We start from the raw sequence: 25,772 nt of genomic DNA on the forward strand, positions 1-25,772 counted from the left end.
GTAGTGAATATTCTCCAGTGTTGGTGCATATTCTTGCACTTGTCATTGTTCTTTTTTTTTTTTTTTTTAGATATATTTATTTGAGAGAGAGAGAGAGAGTGAGCGCACAAGCGGGGGGAGGAGCAGAGGGAGAGGGAGAAGCAGACTCCCCGCTGAGCAGGGAGCCCGTTGTGGGACTCGATCCCAGGACCCTGGGATCATGACCTGAGCTGAAGGCAGACGCTTAACCGACTGAGCCACCCGGGCGCCCCTGTCATTGTTCTTAATAGCTGCAGCCCAGTGCCCCATCTGGATGACTCACCCGATGCCTGATGGTTGGACCTGTAGGTTTCTTTCACTTTTTGTCATTATAAACAACACTGTGATGACCATCTTTGCATGAAAACCTTTATGTACAGCCGCGATTACATCCTTGGCCCCTGCCGCTTTCAATCCCCTCCAGAATATTTAAGGGAGGGGCCGTTTGCAAAGGTGTGGGCACAGTTGACAGAATCAGCAAGGATGCTGAAGCCCCCAAAGACGGGCATTGCTGGGGAGCCGTGAGCTACCTCGCTCTGGCCTGAAGTGATCAGGTGAGGAAGCAGAAGGGAGGCACCAAAGCCAGAGGGAGTATCCGACTTCACTCTCCTCCTGCCTTCTGACCTTCTGCTGGTACATCCCGATGGCCAAACCCCACTGGGAGTGGGAGAGCAAGGGGGCCTGGGGGGCGCAGTCTGCAGAGGCCAGCCTCAGGGAGCACGAGCGGTGTGAGGAACTGGAGGGGCAAGCGGAAGAGTCAGCCGCATTCGCGAGTACCCTGGGGTGCGGAGGGCGGAGACCGGCAGGGTGAGGAGCACTCACCCTCCCTTCACCTCATAAGCAGGGAGCTGGTAGCCACCTGTCTGGCGATAAAGGATACAGATAAGGATGGGAGGCTGACAAGAGCCAACATGCTCTGAGGATTTGCCAGGACCCCCTCTGAGGGGAATCTGTACACTAGTCTAATACAGAATATATAGACATACTTAATCCTTACAACAGCCTGAGGGATGTGCTGTTTTCCCCCATTTTACAGATGAAGAAACTGAGGCACAGAGAGCTTTTAAAGACTGTTGCTCCCACAGCTAGTAGAAGGCAGAGCTGGTATCCAAACCTGGGACCTCCCTGGACCCCCCACCCCCACCCCGCCATGGGGTCAGCAGGTCACTGGGCTCACACAGGGATGGGCTCCCAGCCCTGCATTCCGATTTCCCCTCTGTCCACTCTCTGCTGTCACTCTCTCCAGCAGGAGGAAAAAAGAAAAACCACAGGCAACCTGGTGAGGAGCCCCACAAAGCCCCTAAATCCACTCCAATTGTATTTTCTCTCTATCCCTTGGAAAATAAAAATTGCTGAGCGCTGGCTATTTTCCCCGAAACTGTGTAGCAGAAATCTTCTCCTGGGCTCTGACCCTGGGAGTCAGCTTTCCGCCCAAAGCACATTTTTACAGCCAGGTTATTTCAGATTCTTTAAAAGCAAAAGCAAAAAAAAAAAAAAAAAAAAAAAAAATGTCTGGAAGGAGCAGGCTCTGTTGTAATGTAATGTCTCAGCAGAAATCCCTGGCCGCTGGGTGCGCGCTTGGCTCCTGTCCTGACCACAGGAGGCTGGGAGGCGTCTTAGGCAGCATGGGGCGAGTGCAAGGCCGCAGGCAGCCCTTGGCACTTTAATTATTGCAAGGACATGATAGCGAGGAGTAGAGATGATGTGGTATTGAAAGGAGAAGAACACACAGTCAGGGAAAGGAATGGACAATTTACAAACCTGACTTTGAACTTGGAGGGGCCCCACTCCTCATTCCCAAGTGAGCTGCTTCCTAGGGTATCATAAAAATGCTTTGACTTTGGATTTGTCTTTAAAAGCATCAAGAGCTCTGTGTGTGTGCACGCATGTGAATATGTGGTGTGAAGTTGCTTGGCCTGTTTGTGAATGTGCCTTTATGGGTCATCCTAAGGACAGAACCCATGGTGGTCTCGCTTACTTGTATGTCTTCAGCACCAAGCATGCTTCCCGAAATGAAGCAGGTGCTCAATAAATGTTTGTTCAGAGTTTCTTTGAGCATGTGCACATGTGTGAATGAGTCTGTGTGCGGGGGTCGGAGGGGCCTTGTCTGTGCATTTCTGTGGACGCAGCAGCAGAATGCCATCTCCCGAGGGCAGAGATCTTGGTTGGCTCCCTACACTGGTGTATGCCAGGTGCCGAGTGCAGCGCTGGGGTGCGGCTGCATGCCCATGGCGGCAGGGGGCGGGGAGAGGCTCTCAGAGCCGGCCTGGGTGTGAGCATGAGCTTCTGCTGTGTGTGAGAGATCATGCGTGAGAACCAGTGCTTTTGGATAGCATGGTGCCCGGGAATATCGGGGTTGGGTGTATCTGCATTTGGGAGCGAGCGTACATGCTTGTTTGTTAAGAAATGGGGAAAGACATATGTGTAAACAGCAACAGGGTCGGTGACTAGAAGCAGAAACAACAGAGAACTATCTAGAAATATCTTCATAAATATGTCAGGAGTCTCTCCTGCAGGCTCTGGCCTCTCTGCCCATGGCCCTGGCGTGTTTGGATTTGGGTCTTAATTGTAGACCCTTCAACCACGAATGCAGCTTAGATTCAATTATGACGAAGGGCCCGAGGGCAGAGACTGGACTTTTTGGCACACACCCTCATTACTCACTTGTAGCTCTGGAAGAACCTTCGGCTGCCTCCCATCTCCCGTTTCCACGTGCAATGCCATTTTTCCTCCCGTTTGGTCTCTCCAGGCTTCTCTGCCGGGGATGGAGCATTCAGTGTGGATACAGGGCTGTAGGCACACCGTCATCCAGTCCGCATCCCCTCCGGATGGTCTGGATCTCATCCCCCTTACCTTGCTCCCTCAGTCTCTACCCCGCCCCCCATGGCCCTGGTTCCTCTGCACCCCAGCAACCACCCCCGTAAGTGATTCTCTCCTTCCTCAAGGTCAGCTCCGTCTCAGGCCTGCTCCCCAACAGTAAGGATGATAAATGGCTGTTGTGGTCCGAGACTGGGGAGGTGACATTTCTCTAGCCTTCCAAGAATCCCCTGTGTGCCCGCTGTTGTTGTCCTGATCTGGGTTTTTTGATCATCCTCGCTTCCTGGGGAGCCCAGGGCCCTCTCTGCAAAGGCCATGCATCAATCCTGGGGAAGACAGGAAGGCGGGGTGGGGGGAGGTGTTATGGAAAATCTAGGGCATCTGCACTGCAGAGCCTCCTCCATGCAGCTGTGGAAACTGAGGCATTGTCCGGCCCTCAACTTCTTCTCTTCACCCAATCCTTGTTCTGTTGTAAGTGCATGCTTTCCTGTCTCCCGGAGACATGATATCACCATGCGTTCTGTGTGGCACAGGGACTTATTAGATACTAACGTGATAAGGGGGGCCTCCCAGAAAATGAGAAAAGAATGCTTAGCTGGTTTCCACCGGAAAACAAAGCCACAGGACAGGTTTGGAGGCAGGTGCCCGGGTGGGGACAAGGTTGCGGGGGGAGCTAGACTAAGGGTAGGGCAGAAAAGACAAGAAGCGTCCTTGGGACAAGCAGAGATTGACAGGGCAATGGGCTGGGCCTCTCAGGCTTGGAGGAGACCCTGGAAGAGAGGGGTGCTGGGGTGCTCGAGGGTGAGAGCCGGGGAGGGGTCTGCTGGTCAGGGTCAGGGTTAGGAACACCCGGAGGAATGCAGAGGGGGCTCTCTGAGGTTGGGACAGGGAACAGAGGCAAGGGTGTAAAGGAAAGGAAATAGAAACTCTGAGTTAGACAGGCAGGTGGAAATGGGACCAGAAGAGTCCCTTTGGGGTGCTAGAAACCCCTCTCCTTTTCTGCAGTCAGGTAGAGCCAGCAGCGCCTTTGCATGCTGATTTGCACATTGCAAAGCTCTAAGCACATCCAATAACCTTGTACCAGCCCTGGAGGCACATATGTATTAGAGCCCTTACGTTATAGATCAGGAAGGCACAGAGGGATTAACTGGCTTTTCAGGAAGGAACTGGCGGACTGGGACAATTAGTCCTACTTAATAAGCACCTACAGTGTGCCAGGCGCTTTTTAGGTGCTGGGATTAGAGTCAGAACGCTGCCCTCAAAGATCTTATACTCTTGCAGGAGGAGGCAGAGAATGACACACAAATGCATCAGTAAGACCCTTTTCAGTACCTATGGAGAAGATAAAATAGATTATGGAAAGTGGTGGCAGATGGGGCGGGGGTGCCTCTCAGGGGAGATGACCCATGAAGTGAGATCTGAATGATGAGGGTGGCATGTGAAGAAGGGGCAGGGGGGAAGAAGGGTCCGGGCAGAAGGAATGATGAGTGTGAAGACCCCAGGGCTGGAAGGAGCTCCAGCCAGGGTGTCCGGAGCTTCCCGACTGAGGGCAGAGCTGGGGGAAGATGAGGCTGGAGGGGTGGCCAGGGGCTGAATCACTCAGAGCCTGTAGGCTTTGATCCTCAGGGCCGCAGGAGCCTCAGAAGGGTTTGAAAACAGTATGCTCCCATCCAAGTACTAACCAGGCCCACAAAAAAACAAAAACAAAAACTGAAGCATTGACAAGTGAGGTAAATTACGTAAGAACACAGATACCATGACAAGCCTGACTTAGTTGCACAACTCTGTGACTATATTAAAAACCACTGAACTGTACAATTTAAAAGGTTGAATTTTATTGTATATAAATTATATCTCAATAAAATTGTTATTTTTTTAATAAAAAGAATCATGAGTTAAAAAAAGAAAGAAAGAAAACAATATGCTGACCTGATCTGATTGCGGTTTAGGTAGGTCCCACCGGCTGCTTAGAGGACAGGTAGTTATTGAGAGGACAGGTAGTTATTGGTGATGACAAGGTCTAGGGTGTGGCCATGTGCGGGGAAGGTTAAGGAAAGGAAAAGATCTTTGGTGCAAGGGGGTGGTCAATGAACTGAGGGGGCCACGGTTGGAACAGATCATCTGCAGGGACACTAAAGATGTTGAGAATAATGGCCAGAATAGTGGTGGGGGAGAGAGGGGAAGAGAGTGCACATACCAAGGGCTGAGGTCATCAATTGGTGACAATCTTTTAATTCTTGGAATTTCTGAAGTCATCTAGTAAAGTGGTTTTAAAAGGATTTGGAAGACCTTCACCTCTTGTTTGTAGGAAGCATTTTGAGGCAGCTTGGACAAACAGCAGGAGCACAAGTATACTTGTGTTTGGAAATAGGGTGGGAGAAATTGAACCCCTTACTCTCACCTCCACCCTGGGTGGGGGTGTGTGTGTGTGTGTCTGGGGCAGGGCGGTTTTGAAAAGGCTCCATGGAACCTTCCACAGCACACAGTTAGAAAACCACTGATTGGATCCAGTGGCCCTTATTTTACATATGAGGAACAAGAGTGCTATTTATCCAAGGTCACCCAGGTCGTTTGGAGCAGAGCCAAGAACAGAGCCAAGAACAGAGCCAGGTATCCTGCCTCCCACTGGACCTGGGCTCCATCACCCCTGCAAACCTGCTTTCCCATTCTGGGCTGCTTTTCCCTCAGCTTTCTAACACTGCTTGTAAACACAGGACTGACCACAGCATTAGCAAGAAGCTCCGCTCCAGCCCATCCCCAGGCTGGTCCATTTCATTCTGGCTGGCCTTTCCCAGAACTACAGGAAAACACTGTCCCATCATCACAGGGGGCTAGGCTCAGGTGAAAGCTGTGCAGAGATGGCTGAGGGACACCCAGCTACAGGGTCTGCCCTTGGGGGCCAGATTTGGGGCCGCAGATGAACAGCAACCAGAGACTTGGCTATGACTGGGCTCCTAGAGCCTGGGCTGAATGTGGGTGAGGCAGGATGGCCCCACAGGCTGGAGGTCAGTGTCCAGGGGCGAGGCCAGCACCCAGCTAAGTGGACTGCCCAAGCAAGACATCAGTGTGGCCAAGAGACAGAAGCCCCTCTGCAAGGCGGTGGGACAGAAACCAGACTGCAGGAGAGGGGAGGGTCAGGAGGGGGAGGGGAGACAGAGCTGGAGGGTTTCCAGAGGTGCTGTAGAGCATGGGGGCTTTTTATAGGTCCCACTGGGTCTCACCCATGGTAAGGAAGGTGCTAGACAGGACTCTGTATGGGGGAGCATAGCCAGACTTGCAGGTCAAGCCTAGTAATGGGGGACATGGAGGCAGAGGGCAGTACTCAAAGCCAGCTGGGCGTTCCTTCCTGATTCTGAGCCATCTGCCCATGGACAGTGGAACCCCACCCAACCTGGTATGTGGGAAATAGTATCTGTACCCCTGGGAAGAGGCTGGTAAGCATTAAACAGATCTCCTTGTCTCAGCCAAATGAGTCGGAGTACAAGTCAGGACTCTCAATAGAGCAACATACTGGCAGGGAACTGCAGTGCCAGGCAGGGAAACTGAGGCAGAAAGCCAGGATGGGCGGATAGGGGCAGGGGGCTCATTTCCCATTCCTGACGCCCGCCTCAGTTCCGGCCCCAGTGCACAGAGGACTCCAGGATGTCCCTTCTGCCCCGAAGCCCTTCCTCCCACCCCCTCCGCGCCCCATGTCAGCAAAGTTCAGCACTCATATGTCCCCTCCGTCCCCTCCTCGGAGAGCCCTTCCCTGACCTGCATGTTTCAAGAGCTCCCATGTCCCATCCTTCATTCCCCTCCAAGTCTTCATCCTGCTTTCTGTTTCCTGGCAGCATGTGTTACTTACTACCTGACGTCTTAGAATGTATGCATTGACTCGTTACTGTCCACGGTCCACACTAGCTCTGGACTGGAAGCTTCCCCCAGGCAAGGGGTTTGGTTTTCCTGTGCTTTCAGATCTGCCGGGCTAGGCCGCCAGCAGAGGAGGGGTCCCGGCTGCCGTGCTGCCTGCTGCAATGCTCACCCCCTCCCTGACAACTGGGCTGCTGCAGGCCCCAGGGCTGGTGAGCAGGGCTGGGCCCCTGGAAACCCCAGGCCCATCGTATCACGGCAGATAAGCTTCAGTAAGTGGCTCTAAAGATAATCAATTGTTTTGATTCTGAGCGAAACAACCGGCTCCAAGGAACCTCTATTTAAAAACCACACACATATGCCAGATCCATCTTTCGTTAAATTGTTGCACATGCTGATCTGATTTGACCGGGCAGGTTTAATGTGCTTCCTGCTCAGTGCCAGAGAGGGGGCTGGGAGGGAATGCGGGAGGGGCAGCTGAGCAGGAAGGAGGGGCGGATCTGGAGCTGACAAGGAGGTGGGAACCTCACCTTCTAACTGTACCCATCTTTGGGACTCAGGTGAGGGCTCCCCTCCCTTGTGGGGAAATCCTGCCCTAATCCTCTTCCTCCTCCTCATGCTCCTCCTCCTCCTTCATTGACCCAAGAGAATTAGTAGCCTGGCTGGAAAGGACCTTGGACTGCAGGGTCCAAACCCTTGATGTTCCAGGGAGGAAAACAGAGACTCAGAGAGGGTAAAGCTGCTTACCCAAAGTCACACAGCAACATGGTGACAGGTTGGAGCTGGGGCCTGGGATCCTAGAGGTCCACCTGGTACTCTTTCCAGGAGCTGCTGGGGAGGGAATCTTACCTCTTCCACAAGGTGAAGGCCTCGACAAGGGCAGAAGCACATCTTTCTCCTTCCCTGCTTTCCAGGCACACTCTGAGATGGGCACCCAGTGAATGTTGCTAAATGAATGCAGGGAGGGGTCCGTGGGGTCCTGAGGAGGGGAAGGAGATCTGGTGGGCAGGGAATGGAGCAGCTTGGGCAGATCAGGCCCCAGAGAACATGGGAGCAGCAAGTTTTGAAAATACAAGGCAGGTCATGCCCCTTCTCTGCTCCAGACCCTGCACTGGCTCCCAGTTTGCTCAGAATAAAAGCCAAAGTCCTAATGATGGCCTGCCCTCATTGCTACTCCTCTCCCTTCTCATCACCCTGCAGCCACATCGGTGCCCTCCCTGTCCCTCCTGCATGCCGTGCAGGCTCCTGGATTTTACAGGTGAGCACCACAGACTCTGAAGGAGTCAAGAATGTGAGGCGTCACTGGAGAGTCAGTGAGGTGGCAGCCGGGGAAGCTGGGAGGTCAGGCAGGATGGCAGGACAGGCAGGTAATGGAGGCCAGGGAAGGCAAGAGACTGTCTCACCCCAGCCCAATGGGCAGTGGAGGGAGTCTGATGCCCATCGTCTGAGCCTGGAAGCAAGTCTCTGGCGGTGGGTCCTCGGATGCTCTTGTCCTGCCAGGTCTAGGCACAGTGGGTGGCTGCTCAGGGACCCCACAATACCAGCCCTGCTGCGCTCCAGAAAGAGGTCAGGGAGTAGGCAAACAATGGAGAAGCACAGGGCTGAGGATGGCCACAAAAGCTATTCCTTCATGTGACACGTGGGAGTGCCTTGAGACTCAGTCCCAGGGAGGAGCATGTCTATAGAAGAGCTGCAGGTGACCTGGGGGCTGGGGGCCCTGAGGCCAGGGCTGCAGTCAGGTGGCCCCTTTCTCCCAGGGGCCACTGTCCCCGCCGCTCTGCCCCTCCTCTGTCTCTCTACACCTGTGCTGGCTTGAGGCACGGTCACAGCCATAAATAATGGTAATAAAGAGAGAGTCCGTGCCAAGTGAGATGATTTTATGAAATTACATTTTTGAAAAGGTTAATTCTTCCATCTCCCCACTTGGACTCCAATCTGGAGAGGCAAATGTGGATTAATTGGTCCCATTTCCTCCCCGGCCTCTGTGGGACACGGACAAGATGTTTGCTTCCACTGAGATCTGTCTTGTCCCCGCAGGCTTGCGGGAAGCAGCCGGCCTGGGCCCTCCACCCCTCCTGGAGCTGGCTGACCTCCCTCCCCGTCAGGCTCGGGGCCAGCTGGGGCCCTCCCCGTGCTGCCCACGCTGTCCTGACCCAGGCAGTGGGCAGAGTCCCACGGGTGGCTTTGCAGCTTGCCTGGGAAGTCCTGGCAGACAGAGGGACAGACGGAAAGGACGGGAGAGGGAGGCCCCCAGAGAGATTTCGGGAAGTGGCCATGGAGGGCAGCATGCGGGAGGAGCAGATGTGGGTGAGGTGGTCCAAGTGGGGGGAGCCTGAAGCTGGGGGCTCCCAGGCACACGCACGGAGTGGGCAGGATGGGTGAGTCAGAGAGGGGAAGGGAATGAAGACAGATGGACAGACAGATGTGAGGGAGGAGCCAGGAGCCAGTGGGTAGACCTTCTTCCTGGTCTCTACCTTCCACCTTTTCATTGTTATTTTTCCCAAAATCAGGCAGAGGAAGTTGGGGGAAGACAGCCCCTGAGGGAAGGCATTTACCTCAACAGGAAGTGAGGAGAATGGGAAAGGAGTGTTTCCTTGGAGCTCAGAGGTGACCTGTGTCCTGTCCCACTTCTCCTCTCCTTCCCAAGGTGGCCCTCCCCTGTGTCCTCCTTGTGTCCCCAGCACACCATCCCCCCCCCCCCCGGGCTGCCCAGCTCTCCTCCCCTCCCCTTCCTCACTCTCGTGGATGCCCGGCCTCCCTCCACCAGGAGAAGCTGGGGTGGTGTCGGCAGTTCTGCCCTGTGTCCCCAGCTGCCACTCGTAGCTGGGCCGCCTCAGGCAGGCACTGCCCTACTCTGGGCCTCAGTTTCCTCATCTGTAAAGCAAAGAGGTTGGACGAGCTTGTTCGAGGTTCCTTATGGTGCTGACTTGTAGAGAGTGTTGGGTGCTTAGAGGAAAGGGGTGCTCTGGTGTTTAGCTGTGTGAGGATTTTACTTTGGTGGGAGATCATCACTGGTTTTCAAGTGCAATAAAGTGGACCAGCAGGGACACAGAGAGGGCAGCGAGGTGGAGGCAGGCTGCACCTGGGTGTCCATCTGTCTGTCTCTGGTGTGCTGTGAGGTGTGTGTGCCTCTGTGTGTTGTGGGGTGCGGGGGGCTCGGGCTGTGCTGGCGGGTGCTTCTTGTGTGGCTGACTCTGTCCTCTTCTTGGGTTTGCTCCTAGCATTTCACACTCCCCAGAGTGAGCCCGCCTCCCAGTCATGACCTAGCCCACCGCCCTGAAGCACTGGGGGGATACAGAAATGGACCTGCTCTCAAGGAGACAGAGGAGGTGAGACTCCATACTGGGAGTGTTTCACCTTCAGACCGGACCAGGGGGGCTTGTGCCGTAACTGGAATTACCCCTAATCCGCAATGGTACAAGGAGGGAGCAGTCAGTCCACCGGAGGGCTGGAGGGATCAGGGGCGGGGGGGCTTCCTGGAGGAGGAGACACAGAAACACAGATTGATTACACGCTATGAGCCACAGGAGGCTGGGCAAATGGCTCAGTTGAGGGACAGAGTGGCAGGCAGGTGCCCAGGGGTTGGGGGGATAGGTAGAGAGTTGATCTATCGTAGGACTGTGCCTCAGCCAGATATGAGAAGAGAGAGGCGTAGAAAGCCTTCTCACAGGAAGTGAGGCTGAGAAGAGAGGTGGCTTTGTTTTGGTGGAACAGAGGCAGAGGGGTGGTGTCAGGAAGGAGCAGGGCAGAGGCAATGGCAGACCGGGCATGGATGGGGCGGGGACAGGCAGGTGGCCGGCAGGCAGGGCCCCTGCTGCCTGCTGGTCCTGGAGAAGGAAGGGGTGGGCTGGAGAGAAGATTCAGCCTCCCTGGCACCCTCTCCCTGTGGCTCCTGACGGGGCCGTCACCTATTTCCTGGCGTGGGTCCCCTCCTGACAGGCGCTTTCCCTGTTTATTCCTGTTCAAAGAGCGGGGAAGACCTATTTCCCTCCCGAGAGCCTATTTATTCTGCTTTCTCATTTTCCAATCCAGTGACTTTACAGCTTTTTTTCATTTGGTTTCATCTTCCCAACAAGAGGAAAGATTCCCTCTCCTTTTCAAGCCCCCCTGAGGAAGGACTAGGGCCGCTGCTCTGGCGGGGAGGCCCGGGGCCTGCTGTGCACCAGTCAGGTGGGCCCGGGGCCCCCATTCTCCAACCCGGGCCATACGAGGCTGGGATTTTAGCTCCGGCCAGAGGCGCTTACCCTCTCACTGCCCTGCAGCCCCAGGGCCATGGAGAAGTGGGGTTTGGATGAGATGGGGGAGAGGACCTGAGGTAGAGAGGAGCCGGGAGCCGGGGAGGGGGGTGTGACCCCCAGTATGGCAATGGCTGGTGGGCCTGAGGCCCCCTCTGCTTTGCTCCTACCATCTATCTTTCCCTCCTTCTAAGGGCAACCCCCTAATCCTCACCATCCCCTGATCCCACCACCCTTGGATTTGCTGATGGAAGCCACTGATTGCTCTCCGCTGATGTCAAGGTTCCTTGGGCTTCTGACCACCGCTTCTCACCTCATCTTTCCAAAAGTAAGCGGTCCCACAGTTCACACCTCTCTGCCCACCTCCCCTCTCTTCCATTGACCTTCTCAGGACACATTCACTTTGCAGAGGTTGAAGGACAGACTCCGTGTGGGGCTGTCATTTCTCGGGATGAGGATGACTGCAGAAGCAGAGGCTCCTGGGGGACAGTGAGGGCTTGTTTATGGCCCTGTTAGGTCTGGGGGTGCCTGTTAGACACCCCCTGAGGATGTCCTGAGAGTCCAGGTGTGAGTCTGGAGCTCAGGGTGAGGCTGGGGCTGGGGACATGGACTCGGCACTCATCAGCATACGACGGTATTTCCCCAAGGGAAAGGGAATAGATAGAGAAAAGAGAGGGCCCAGGAGGGCCTGGAACACTAAAATGTTTTGTTGAAAGAACCAACAAAAGAGACTGAGCAGGGCAGGCCAGAGAGGAAGGGACAATGAGGAGCCTGTGCTATCTGTTTCCAGCGTCTTCCCAATGTGTCTATTTCCTGGTGGTCTTCGGGTCACTTCATGTATCGGGCTCATATCCTCAAGGAACAGACTAGACAGAGCACAGCTTGAAGCAGAATCTCAGCCCCCGCTCTAGCTATGTGGCCTCGAGCAACTTGCTTTGCCCCTCTGAGCCACATTTCCTCATTGCGCATGCAGAAAATTCAACCAAACCCATGGAACACCTGGCACCTAGTAGCCCCTCCATAAATGTCAGTTCTCCTTCCCCTCCTTACTCTTCCTAAAATAAACCACCATGGTATGCATCATCTCAGAAGGAAGTCCTGTAGAGTTTGAGATATTTGTCTTTAAATACACTATCTTACACTTGCCCACACCGAATCTCATCTGTCACTTTTCTGCCCACTCACACACCCTTGTGGGATTCTGTAGTGTGTATCCCCATTGGCTTGACATTTCACTTCCCCCCCAAAACTTAGTGCCATTTGCAGATTTCCAGCTCTCACTGTGTACTCCATCTTCCAGATGATTTATTAAAATTTCAGTTGAGATGCTCTGTCCTAACCATGGGGCACCTCTGTTGGCCATTCTCCACCCAGAGGAGTGCCTGGCATGTCTCCAACATCCTGCTCATTTCTAACCCAGGAACAGTTCCCCTGAGATGCCCACCATCCCAGAGGCCCTCCGAAAGCCTGAATGAATCTCCCCAGGAGGTCTTGCTACCTGCTCAGTTCCCCAGAAAGTCCTTGTGCTTTAGGGCTCAGGGGTCCTACCCTTTCCAGAGACCCATCCATTCTTCTTGTTAGGTCAGAAACTGAAACTCATTAGCCCATGGGTCTCAAGTCTCCTCTAAGATTACTCTTGTGGGGATTGTAGTCTTACTGGGTCCTGCTTATTACCCCCTCGACCCCGCCATTTCAGTTCATACCTGCTCCTGCCACCTCTCCCTGCATCCTTGGCTTGAGGGCCTTCTCTGGCCACAGGCGCACACTCGGCCCAGGCAGGGATACAGGCCAGAAGTGCTGAGGAATTTCGAGAGCAGCTCTCCAGCACTGACTGTTGGCCCCTACGATCCCAGCGCCCTCACCCCTCAGCAGGGAGAGCTCCTGAGGTCCCATTGGGACTGAGCTCCCTTTGCTCACCATTGTAACATGCTTGAGAACACAACTTTTATTAGCTGCCTTCCCTGCCCCACCTCACTTCCCCTACACCCCTCCTGTGTTTTCAGGGACCACCTCCCCAATAAACTATGCACCCTTGAATCCTCGTCTTAGGGTCTTCTTCTGGGAGAACTTAACCCAAGACATGCTGGCTCATTGGCCTGTGATAACCAAGGGTCCTTGAGCTGCAGCTGGCCTGATTCACCCCCTGTTCTTTCCAGGGCTTAAAGTCCAGCCCCTGGGCATGCTCCACACCAAGAGTTCTCCCCAGTTCTGGTCCACAGCCTGCCCTTGTGTGGGGGGCTGGACCAGACTTCTCCTCTAGGTCAGGGCATTTCCGAGCGTTGCTGTCGATGTTGGAAGAGTTTATCTTGTCACTGGCTGCATTGTCTGCTGATTTATCTCTATCCAGGGGAGTGGGGCCCAGCTGCAGACAGCAAACATATTGAGTAAATTCCTAATGAACTGATTACTCAGCTTAGCATTTTAACTGCGGCATTAAGCACCCTCTCACCCTCATAAACATGTTGAACTACTGAAGGGATTATGGCTTCCAGGCTGGCCACTCTGTCACTGGGAAAAATTAATCTCGAGATTTAATCAAAGCCAAGACTACAAACTGCAGCAGGGACGGGCCTTTTTCTTTCTGTGATGCCCAGGAGATGGTAGGGAATTCATAGATTCCTCTGACTTGCGAGTGACCTTGAGATGTCATCTGGTCCATCCTCCTATGTCTGTGTGCACACAGACTTCCTCAGCCTGATGGTTGAAACCTTTTCTAGACAGGATCCAGCTGAGAAATACCCTTTTGTAGTTAGGAGGGGAAACCCAAGAGGAAGTAAGTTGATGACATTTCCTACACAAGGTTGGAATGCAGTGCAGAAAGCAAACGCAGGGTTCTTGCCTATTCTTGGCCTCTTCTGTTAGGGATTCACTGTGACCCTCAGATCCTCATCTGAGGGCTGTTAGAGTAGCCAAGACTACATTTGGACACTCACGGCGTCTTCCCCGAGCTTCCCCATCTCTCCTGACCTCTGTCAGCTTCTGTGTGGTCAGGCTGAGGAGTGAGTGTGGATGGCAGAGCCCATCTGTGCGGGTCTCACCTGGGCACGTTTGTCAGTGAGTGAGGCCAGAGGGGTCTGCGAGGACTGCGTCCCCCAAGGAAGGGCCAGATGTTGGGATTCTGCAGCTGGAAGCTCGTGGTCTTAGTTCAGACGTGCTCACGGGTGGACGCGGGTGGGTCTGAGTGACTGATAAGCAGCAACTGAGAACAATTGTCCAGTGTCTGGTTCCTGAAGGAGAAGAAGGCCTGGGGGGTGGGGTGGCATGTGTGGTTCCGGAGAGCCCTAGGGCCTAGACTCTCAAAGTAGGGGCGCTGGACGCATTCCTGGGTCATCTAGGCTCTCACTATCTGCAAGTAGTGTCCAGACACCTAAGAATGCAGCATGTGCGGCCTCCCCCAGGCCTCCTGGAGCAGGACCTGTGTTCTGGAGTCCCAGGCGGTTTGTGTGTGTACCTAAGCATCAGCTGCTCGGGGCCCAGCCATCTAGAGAGGCTGCTCTGAGCTCCGAAGGTGGGGGCGGAGCCAGCCAAGGGCCCTCCCTCCTCAGTTAGGTGCCTGTGCTGGAGCCGCTGAGAATCAGAGTGGCCCACCGCCAGGGATGAGGAAACGTTGAGGAGCCGTAATTGGGCAGAGGCCTCTGGAGATGAGAGCTCTCGGCTGGCTCTGTCCCTCCACCTGTCACCACACTCCGTCCCTGTCAGGGCCTGCTGTCTCCCTGAGAGTAAATCCTTGCTCCTGGAATGCGGTCCTGTCCTTGGCAGGGGGGAGGCCGTTGGCGCAGACTCTCTGCTTGAGAAGGGGAGGAGAGAGGCCTCCCGGACCTCGCACGGGCAGCGGGATGCCTGTCACGGAACCCCCCGGTACAGGTTGTGCCAAAGGAGACAGGGAGTTGTGCCTGCCACGCACAGAGACAGCCCCACGCCCGGCAGGGAGGGTGGCCTGAGACGGCCATCCTCCCTGAGGCAGGCACCCCGATAGACTCGGCAGGAGGGTGATGGGAGAGACTCCGTGGGTGACCTTGCACTTGCACCGAGAATGCTTTGCAGGGATTCAGATGCTCTCCATGAGTATTTGGGATATAAAGGCAGAACCCGTCTCAAAGCTAACAGACCCGAGAAAGGAAGGGGCACTTCACGCCTCTGGACTGCCAGGCCTCCTCTCCCCCGTCCCCCTTCTCCAGTCACTCGCGCATCCTAGAATCGCTGCCCCTCCTTTCCTGCCACTCCTTGGTGTTTGTAGCTACAAAATCTAAGTGTCCCATAGGGATGACGTGACGATTAAATGAGCTGATTTGCGGAAAGCTCCTCAAATAGAGTTTGGCACACCGTAAGAACTCAATAAATGCTCTCCCCTGCCGTCACTCTTGTTCTTGTGCTCCCCCTGGCTCCCCAGCAGAGGACAAGGCTGTCCCTTCTGGAGATGGGACATCTCCCACCCCCCTTCCCCAAGAAGCCCCGTGGCCGCAGGAAGAGTGGAGGCTGCAGGTGCTGCTGGCTCGGGGGGCTGTGTTAGCGGTAAAGCCTGGGGAGGCAGGAACAGAGATGAGACAGGGCCGGGAGGGCAGCGGATAAGAGAGGGAAGCCAGGTGGTTTCATGGAGATGGAAGGTGGCAGGGGAAGGGGGTGGGAACAATGGGAAGCAGAGAGGAAGGAAGGAACTTATCATGTAGCAGGTTTTTCCACGCCACTCCTCAGGGACGCCCCGTGGCAACCCTTAAGGTAAGTCTTAGTCGCCCATTTTGTGGATGGGGACGTGAGGCTCTGAGAGGTCTGACATAACTTGCCCAGGGTCAGGCTAACCGGGTTTCACAGATTCTTTCTTTTCAACCACCCTGGAGCCTCCTGGGCTTTGGGGGACGGAGAGAGAGCTCCAGAGGACAGAGGAGGCTGCAGCAGGGACAGGGAGCCAGCAGGGGGGTGGGGGTGGGAGAGGGCGAGGTCTCTGGGGCAGCTCAGGCCTGTCTGGGAGCCCCTGGCAGGCCCGTGCCACATGGGAGCTCATTACGGTCACTTACCCGCCGGTGCCGGGGGGCTCTGAAGTGGTTCTCCACGGAGCCGTCCCACCTGGAGGGACAGGAGGAACGGGAGGCTGGGCCCCTCTGCACCCATGAGGGCAGGCAGGGGTGGGGCGCTGAGATGGGCAGGGCGAGGGCTGGGCAGGGCCGGGGAGGCTGCCAAGGCCGCTGGAGGGAGCTGAGCGCTGACTTCGGAGAAGCTGGTGGGTGTCGCCATGGCAACCACAGACCAGTGACATCTTTGAAAACGAAAAAGGACAACAAGTTGGAAGATTTTATTTGCTGCTGTTGCACTTGGCCGGGAGGAGAAGGCCGGGTAGTCAGGTGGGGTGGGGGTGCCAGACGCAGGCTCCCCTGAGGGGAGGATGGGGTTCACCCCCTGAGGAGGGTAGTGGCGGCTTCTCTGCGTAAGCTTCAGGACCCCCAGGCCATGGCATCCTCTCCTGAGCCTGGGCCATCTACACTCGCACGTCTTCCACCTCCTATGTTGAGAACTGGGAACTCCCCGGGACTTGTCAGCCGGGTCTGGTTGTACGCCAAGTAACCCACAGAGAAACCGGCTTCAGACTTAAGCCCACCAGGAGGGGGGATTTCAGAAATCAGGAAGAGTTTCCATGTCCCATCCTCCCTACCCCTGCCTAAAAGTACCCCCTTCGTCTACACGGCATTTGACACATATCCAGGAGGCACAGGGAACAAAAGTTCAGACTCCAGAGTCACACTGCCTGGCGCCACAGCCCCATTGTCCCTTCTAGCTATGTGGGGAAGCTAGTTAGCCACTGTGCCTCAGTTTCTCCACTGGGGAACCGGGTCAATGATAATAATAATATCTACTTCCCTGGGTTGTTGGAAGGAGCGAATGAGTCAGTGTAAGTAAAACACTTCAGCCAGTGTCCCGGCTTGGTCTCACCTGGTGCTGCACGGCTTCTGTAGTCACAACTTTGGGGCTGTGGGGCTGAGTCTTTGGATGGCTGCCGTGTGGGCCTGAGTTCCCGGCCACCCCTCCCTTCCCGCCCCAGGCATGGGGACCTCTCATGCCTGGGCACCGCCATCTTGATCTATCTGGCCCGAAGAGCCTCCAGCACGCTCACCGGGTATCTGGAAGGGAGAGAAGGAGAGTGCCCTCTCCTTATGTCGGCCTTCCCAGACTACCCTGGGCCTGTACACATGCCTAGAGCTGCCGAGCCTCAGCTGCTTCAAGCTGCTTTCCATCCCTGGCATTTCAAAGATTCTGAGCAAGAAAAATAAGCAAAACACAAAACACTGATTTCAATCCTCAGGGGAGGACCTGTCTGCATTGATGAGCATGTGAGCCAGAGACTGCTTTTCCGTAAGTGGTTTCCTTCCTTCCAGACCCAAGCCCTCAGAAGACCTGTCTTCCTGAACAGACCCAGACACGTGTCAGGGACCCATTGGCTATGGGCGACTCACTCAAATTAGCATGGCCCTTGCAAATAACATGTGAGTGCTCTAGAAAGGTTCTCTATGGATGTTTGCCCCAGGATTGTTTTAACCTTCCTCTCTATGTATAGGTGATATTGTTTTAGGTGCCATCCTAATTTCTATAAATTTCAGAGTCATTAGGTTTTGGAGTCAATGCCCACTCAGCAGTATGTTATTCCTCTAAATCCAAATAAGAACTGCACTTGGCAAGTGCTTCTGTGTCCCACCAGGCCCCGTCTGAGAGTTGGGGGTCTACGTTATCCATAATTTCCGGTCACAGCTTTGCAGGATAGACTGTCTTATCCTTATTTCCAGGGAAGGAATGTGGGGCCCAGGGGTCATGGACTCATTCAAGATCACACAGAGAGCCAACCAAGGAGTCAGGCTGCAAATCTAAGGCCACCCAGCTCTTGACGTGAACCCTGACACACAGGCCAGTCTACGTGGTGATTAAGAGCCTGCACTCCTGACCAGTCAAGTAGGACCAAATCCCAGCATGACCAGCATCTAGCTATAGGAAACCACCTTCTGGGCCTTCATTTCTTCATCTGAAAATCAGGGATAAAACTTCTAACCTGGTGCTGGTAAAAAAAGCAAATGAAGGGTGCCTGGGTGGCTCAGTCAGTTAAGTGTCTGCCTTCGGCTCGGGTCGTGATCCTCGGGTCATGGGATTGAGTCCTGCCTTGGGCTTCTTGCTCAGCAGGGAGTCTGCTTCTCCCTCTGCCCCCTCCCTTCACTCGCTCTCTCTCTCTTAATCTCTCTCTCTCTCTCATAAATGGATGGAATCTTAAAAAAAAAAAAAAGCAAATGAGTGAGTATATGCAGAGTTCTTAGAACAAAGCCTGGTATACAGCAAGCGCTGAATCAGGGTGTGATTTCATCCTTCCTACTAGGCCATGGCTCTGGAGAAGGGGAGTAGATACATGGCTCTCCCCAAACATCGATTCTCAAGAGTCCTTGAAATTTTCCTAGAAGTAGGCCTTAAAAAAAAAACAAAATCATGGGTTTTAAGCCAAAACTATTTTCCCAAACTTATTTCTCAGTAGCACAGATTTGCACGGGAGAGAGAAGAAACAATTGTATAGCCAGATGGACCCTCAGTAGAACTAGGGCTCCACCCTTCACACAAGCGTGACCCTGGCACGCTCTTCACCCTGCCTGGATCCCCGGCTCGGCTCTGGGATGCGGGCAGAGCTGGCAGCCCCCACTCCCAGGCCTGTCTTACCACAAACATGCTGAGCTCTTGCTCCGGGTCTCAGCTTACCTTACCTATACATCGAAGAGCTTGTTCCACACGGTGCTAGCAACCCAGGCTCAGGTTTATAACCCCACCCCCACCCCAAAGTGGCCCCAACCCAGAGTGCCCCTCAGAGTCCTGGGTGGCAGCACCAGATGCGCAAGGAGGGAAGGAGAGAGGAGAGAGACTCCTAGCAATTCTAGAAAGTGAGAGCTAGAGGAGGTCCTGGAAGGTTACATGGTGCACTCCCCATTTTACAGATGGGAAAGCTGAGACCACAGTCGTGGGTGGGGGAGTCCCCATCCAACGTCAGAGCTGGGACTAGAAGCCCTGTGTTCTGCCTTGTAGTCCCAGTGCCCTTGACACTGTATCAGCTCGGGAGTGTGAAGTCCGACACCCCTCCTCCGGGTTTTTACCACTTGTCAGCTTGAGCAAAGTGAATCAGCCCCAGCGCGCTTCGGCACAAAGATTGAGAGACACACGTCTTATTCCCTGTAATGTTACTGCTGCTGACAACAGCTCTAGTTTATTGAGTGCTGTGTGTCAGACATTATTCTAAGTGCTTTATATTCATTCACTCTGGGGAGGCGGGGACCGTGCTCATTTCCTGTCACAGTGAGAAAACTGAGGCACAGAGAAGTTAAGCAACTGGCCCAAGGGTTCCCAGCTGCTAAGTGCAGGAACTTGGTCTTGAGCCAGACAAAATTCTAAAGCCTGCCCTTCAACTGTGAGTCTACACGGACTCCTTGGAGTGTAATTGTTCTGCATTTCCAGTCTGGAGAAACCCAAGGAAGGGAATTGTGCTGGCTTCAATTCAATTTAACTCCGTTAGTATAATTGTCAAGACCTACTATATGATCAGCTGGATAGCCAAAAACAGTGGCTGGTTCCAGATTAAATGTATCAGTATAAATAGGTTTCTGGATTGACCTCTCACACAAATGTGTGTGTGCACACAAACACACACACATACACGCACAAAGAAGGGAGAGAGAGAGAACACCAAGAGCATGGTCAAGCAGAGAGTAGAATGAATTCAGAGAACCAGAGCACCTAACTCCAGTCCTGCTTCCTGCCGTCCAGCCGGAGGCTGCTTGGTGGGTTAATTTGCCTGCTCTGTGAGGGATGGGGCCACATCTACACCATTTGCCCCCAAATTTCCAGGTGTTCTCACTCAGCAAATGAATGGATTATTTCCTCCCCTCTGCTTTCTAGCTGTGTGACTTTGGGCAAGTTACTCAACCTCTCTGTTCCTCAGTTTCTTCCATTTATAAAATAAAGATAATAATTTGACCTACTCCCCAAGGCTGTTGCAGGATTAAATGAATTGACATGTATAGAGGACTTGGAGCTCTGCACAGAGTAAATATGCACCAGTGTTAACCATGACGGTGGTGATGACAGTGATAATCTGATTACTGTAAAATGGGCCAGTACTAGCACTTACCTCCTAGGGTTATTCCGAGGACCAAATAAGACAATAGCGCAGAGTATGGGCTCAGCCTCCAACTCACACCACAGGTCAGGGACAGAAGAAGGAAGGGGGTGCAGAATACTGCGACACCTTGTCACTTTATCCATGAGGAAGAGGAGGGTGGCAGGGTGCGCCCTGGCCTGGAGTCTGTCACGGGAGCAGATAGGACATTTCTTTCCCTTGCATCAGCTTATCCCTGTGACTTGCCACCCCAAAGCTGCCACTTTGCACGTGTGACCCAAACTGTCTCTTTAATTTTCACACAGAGGAGGAGAAGCCGCAAACAGGTTTACAATATTCACGGTTTGCTGCGTTGTGTTACATCCTGCGTGCATGTAAACAACATCTTGTGGCACTGTCTGATAAATTAAACATCTCTCCTGACGGGGCTTGGAGAGGAGCATAGGGCCCCCAAAGAGGGGCACGGGTGACTCAGTGCCTCAACCACTGTAGAGTTTGCTTGGAGATCCTAGAGCTAAAAGCTCAGGAAGGGACACAGAGTGGAGAGTGCTGGCCCCAGCGCATGGCCTGTTTACTAGGAGGGGGCAATGGGATGTGCCCAAAGCCCGCACTGAAGCACCTAGAGCAGGCTGGGAGTTGTTAACGAGGACGAACACCTCTGCAACCTCGGGGTCTGGGAAAATGTGCTCTCCACACCACACCACCCCCAAGACTCTTCATCCTCTAGAACCAGCCCCTCTGGCCCAGCCCACCACCCAGTCATTTGTTCAAAGAACCTGACTTATCAGCTCAGCTCTGAAGGTGGAGAGAGAGCTGTATGACCTACTGACAGACTCTCAACCTCTCTGGGTCTTGTTTTTCTCCTGGGCCCCCAGACCATGAAGACAACCTTGCCAAAGGCAGACAGCTGGATCACACTGTCCCTTGAGCTGTCCCAGCAGCTGTAAGAGCCACCAGCCTCTTCCCAGCCAGCCTCCAAGGAGATCCCTGGACTCAGAAAATGAACCAACAAAGACATCATGAGAACATAAGGGAGATATCTTTGATAAGAAAACCCCACGGAGAGTTAGAAATCACCCAAAAAGCCTTTTTAAAATTACCCAAAATACTGATCCTGGTACCATCCCCAGCATTTCTGATGCAATTGTTCAGCTGGAAGTTCAGGCTTTGGAATTTTATAAAAGCTTCCCATAAGCCTAACGTGCAGCCAGGGTGGAGAACCACTGACCTAAATAAACCATTCCCCGTTAATTAAAAATTGAAGGTGATTTTAATTAATGAGGAAGATGGGAAGAGATTCTGGGGAACCAGACGTCTAGGCCTTTTGACAGCCTGATCTGAGATGTTCCTCGGGCTCCTGCCCAGACAGGCTGGATAATGGACACTGCTCCTGACTCTTGGGCCCCTCCAGACTTACGGTGAGGCCGGGAGACACAAGGTTCAAAGGGAATTTCAAGATGGTTTGTAGAAAGGGAATTCCTAGTGAGGACTGCTAGTTGGCCTGCATCATAAGGAAGGTTGCTTGGAGGAGGTGAGTCTGGAGAAATGGATACGCAGATAGGAGGTGGTGACGTCTCGGGACCGTATAAGTATGGGGAGGGAAAAGCTCTGCTTTCTGATGATCCAGCCTCTGCCATGGCCTGCGGTGTGGGCAGGGCAGGGAGCCCCAGGTGACAGAGGTACAGGGAGGGAGACAGCCTGAGCAGAGCAGCTCCAGGCCTAGCTGGGGCAGAGCAGTAAGGGGCCTCCAAGGCCATGTTGGGCTGGTTGGACCCATTTTGAATTTGGGGGGTTGAAAACAGCCTGGATTATATTCATCTTTTTTTTACCAATGCAATCATAAAATATAATATTTTTTAAAAGATTTTATTTATTTGACAGAGACACAGCAAGAGAGGGAACACAAGCAGGGGGAGTGGGAGAGGGAGAAGCAGGTTCCCCGCTGAGCAAGGAGCCCGATGCGGGGCTTGATCCCAGGACCCTGGGATCATGACCTGAGCCGAAGGCAGCCGCTCAACCGACTGAGCCACCCAGGAGTCCTGTAAAATATAATTTTTACTATCTTCTTATGGGGGAAGGAGTCCATGAAGGCAAACATGCCTAGGGCCAAGGAAAATCATGTCGCCTTGAGGCAGCCCAGTTGGCTGGGATTCTAAATCCCTGGATGCTCTTTTGAGCCCACCTTCAATTAGCTGGGTATTTTGGGGGCAAATCACCAAGCCTCCTGGCACCTCAGTTTCCCTTTCTATAACCCAGGAGCAATTAGCCCATCTCAGAGGCAGCACACTCTAGGGGGCGCCGTCCACCTGGGATACATGGAGAACCATGCCCGTCGACCGTGCAACAGGGCCAAAGGGCCCACGAGAGTGAGGAGTCCACCAAATAAGAGCCACGGAACCACATTTTCAAAAGCAGCTCCAAGGAGACCACTGGTCTTAGCACTCGGGAAGGGATCGGGGCTCCTCATTCAGCCTTCCTATCCCATTCGCTGTACCTCCCATCAGAGAATCTCTGGGCTGCCCTTTGTGGGCACAGTCCTCAGGGCTCTCTGTGCGCCCCGCCTATGCACACTGCTGGCTCCTCTGAGACACCCCATCCCCTGAGGCCCGGGACACCAGTTTGTCCATTGCCACCCGCTGGCCCAAGCTTCCTCAGGAGCCGGCACCATCAGAGTGCAGGCCATGCTTGCCTGTGGTCCTGAACCCGATACCCAAGTCCTTCCTTCTCCACCTGCCTCCGGGGACCCCACTGGGCTCACCTCCGGGTCTCTGTTCCCTGGGATGCTCTCAGTCCAGCTGTTTTCTCTCAGCAGAACTGCGACAGTCGCCAGCCCCCGTTGTGCTTGGGTCAAACAGTCTCGGCGCTGGTACTGGGGTCCCCAGCCTAGCTCGGGCCACACGCTGGCTTCCCACACGCTCTGGTGGCCACGCCGTCCTCTTTTGGCTCCTCTTCCACTGGGCTGTTCCCTCACGAAGCTCCAGTCCCCAGCAACCGTGAGAGCAAGGGCAGCTCCAGTGAGGCTGTCTCCACCACACGCCATCCTGCCGCGGGGCAGCTGTCTCCACCACACGCCTTGGTGCAATGGATCTCGAGATAAAATTATCCTGTATTCTATTTAAGGTGGGCCCTGACCCCAAGATGGGTGTCCTCCTAAGCGACAAAAAGGGAAAAGATACCAAGAAGCACAAAGACAGCGTGTGAAGACTGAGGCAGAGATTGGAGTGATGTTGCTGCAAGTTAAGGGATGCCAAGGGTTGCAAGGAGCCACCAGAAGCCAGATGAGGCAAGGGAGGATTCTTCCCTAAAGACTTCTGTGGGAGCCCGGCCCTACCGACACCTGGATTTCAGACTTCTGGCCCCCACACTGTGCAAGGATCAATTTCTGTTGTTTCGGGCCACCGGGTTCGTGGCAATTTGTTAGAGCAGCCTCATTGCATCCATTCCATCCATCGATCTGCCCAAAGACCCCATGTCTAAATTACCAACAACAGGAAGACCATCCTGCATTTATTGAGTGCTTGCTGCATGCCAGGGACTGGGTATTTGCAGCCCAGTGGGCACGCAGGGCAAGTGTGAGAGGCGGCATGTGATAGTGATTCAGGGCCAGGCAGGTCTAGATGGCCACTTTCTAGTTCTGTATCCCTGGACCGTGATTCCACCGCTCGGGGCCTCCGCGTCCTCATCAGTCAAAGGGGGATGATCACAGCAACACCCACCTGCTGGCTCATCGTGAGGATTCCGTGGATTAACATTCATGACGCCCTCCAGTGTTGGCCACTGTCCTTTCCCTGTGGCTCAGGTGAGGTTAGGAAGCTCAGGTGGAATGTGTCACTTTCCCGCTAGCAGATGGCTGGGCTGGAGTTTCATCCCAAGTTTTTCTGACTTTAAAGCAGAAGCGCGTTCTAGTCTGACACACACTGTCTCCTTTCCAGGAGCTTCCCAGAGACTTGACATTTAAGCTGAGAGGAGGCATGTTACCCGAGATGCTTAGACAGGGCTTCTCGCCCAGGGGTGGCAGCTGGGGGCTGCTTGTAAGTTGCAGCCACCACTCCTGGCCACCAGCTGCCAGGGAGCAGAGCCCGGAAGCTGGGCTGGGGCCCCCGGAGGTCATTTTCTTAAGGAGAAAGAAGGCAGAGGACACGACCTGGAGGCACGGGACTGGGAAAATGAGGTGTGAGTTGGCCTGGGGAAACAAGGAGGGAGCTAGACACCGAGGGGTAGGGACGGCGTGGTGTGTGCTGTGTGTCCTCTATCCCAGCATCTCACGCAGCGAGACCCAGGTCTGTAGCAGCCTGAGAACCAGGTATGTAAGTAGCTGCAGAAGGGTGCAGCCCGGAGGGAATGAAGGTGCAGCCGGGAGGGAGTGAGGATGTGATCGCCAGGGTGGAAAGAGACTGGAGATTGCAGGCCAGGGAGAATCGCAGTCATGGAAAGTTAGAAGCCAGTAAAAATGAGGTTTGGGGAATGACATGGTTCTTGCCTGTCAACCTGCCAAGGTGCCTGAAGGTTGGGGCTGCAGCCACAGGCGGGAGGGAGGCCGAGGGGAAAGCCCAACACCGTTGTGTCAAACGATGCACAGAGTCATGACACACCTGGGGCTCCCCATTGGGTCTCCCTGGCGCCACAGGATGCAGTTTCCTCTGTGATTTGTAACAGCACCGGCGTGGGAGGAGGGAAGCGTCTGCACGCCTGGAAGGAAGTGCGTATGTGCTGGCGAGGCTTTTGGAGGATCGAGGCTGTGGGTTCATAGCAGAGAAATCTGGAAGCTGTATGCGGAGAGCGGGGGTACTTTGCAGACCATTCCTAAAGGTCATTTGGCAGGCCCTCTGGGAATCTTTAGTAGGCCAAAATGACCACACTGGCCCCTCTGCTCCCCACAATCCTCCCTCTCCTGTTGAGTCAGGGCTATGGCCAACATCGGGGGTCTTCAGTTGCCAACTCAGCCAGCAAAGAGTGAAAAGTTCAGACAGACAATGAGTGGTTCTCACATGGCGAGAAGAAATCCCCAGATTCCTGGTTTTCACTAAGACCCGCCTGCTAGATTCCTGAGTTGGTGGAATTGACCAGTTATTTTGACCTAAAGACACCCATCCAGCCCTGGGGAGGAAAGAGGGAGGGGCTGGAGGGAGGGCAGAGGGAAGATGCAGAGCAGACAGGGACAACCTGAATTTCTTTCTCCTCTGGGCACACACACACACACACACACACAAGGAAGCTTATCTTCAAGCCCCCACATGTAGGGTGGGGGCATCTGTTTGTCCGAGTTACTGAGTCCCTGTGACCACAGCCAGCAGCATGCGGGATACCTGGGGGCACCACTGTCACTAAGCGTGAATACACAGGCCTCACTGTTTCTGGGCACTCAGTCACCCTCCTAAGGGGCTTGCCTTGCAGGGATGTGGTCCCCCCATTCAGGCAAGTGTATTTCGGCCGCAGGTGTGGGACAAGTCCTCTCGCAGAGCACGTCTCTGTTAGCATCATCAGTAATGAAACCCTCTCTGGTTGGACGGGAAGTTGGCTCTCCGTGGCCTGGGTGGCAGTTCTGGTTGAGCTCCCAGAAAGAGCAAGTCTGAATAGTAATGATGATAGCAAGCACTTAACCTACTACCTGCAGTATTAACTCATCCCATCTCTGCAACAGCCCTAGGAAGGGGGGTACTGTTCTTTCCCCTCCCCTCCATTTTACAGGATGGCGGGGGAGGTTTTAGTGAGCTGTCCCTGGCCCC

The 25,772-nt window shown here is 54.1% G+C and overlaps 1 protein-coding gene across 4 annotated transcripts in view; it reads left to right on the plus strand.

Moving 5' to 3' along the window:
* LRFN2 (leucine rich repeat and fibronectin type III domain containing 2) overlaps positions 1 to 25,772 on the plus strand; it is a 176,647-nt gene that overhangs the window by 80,150 nt on the left and 70,725 nt on the right. Inside the window, exon 1 of one of the 4 annotated variants that reach the window (XM_078055368.1) lies at positions 11,129 to 11,247. The exons of the other annotated variants lie outside the window; for them this stretch is intronic. The gene's annotated coding sequence lies outside the window, so the exon portion shown is untranslated. Of the gene's footprint in view, positions 1 to 11,128; positions 11,248 to 25,772 lie in introns of those variants that run through there. 4 annotated transcript variants of the gene reach the window in all.

This window comes from Halichoerus grypus, chromosome 9, assembly GCF_964656455.1.
Source record: "Halichoerus grypus chromosome 9, mHalGry1.hap1.1, whole genome shotgun sequence".
Lineage (NCBI taxonomy): Eukaryota > Metazoa > Chordata > Mammalia > Carnivora > Phocidae > Halichoerus > Halichoerus grypus.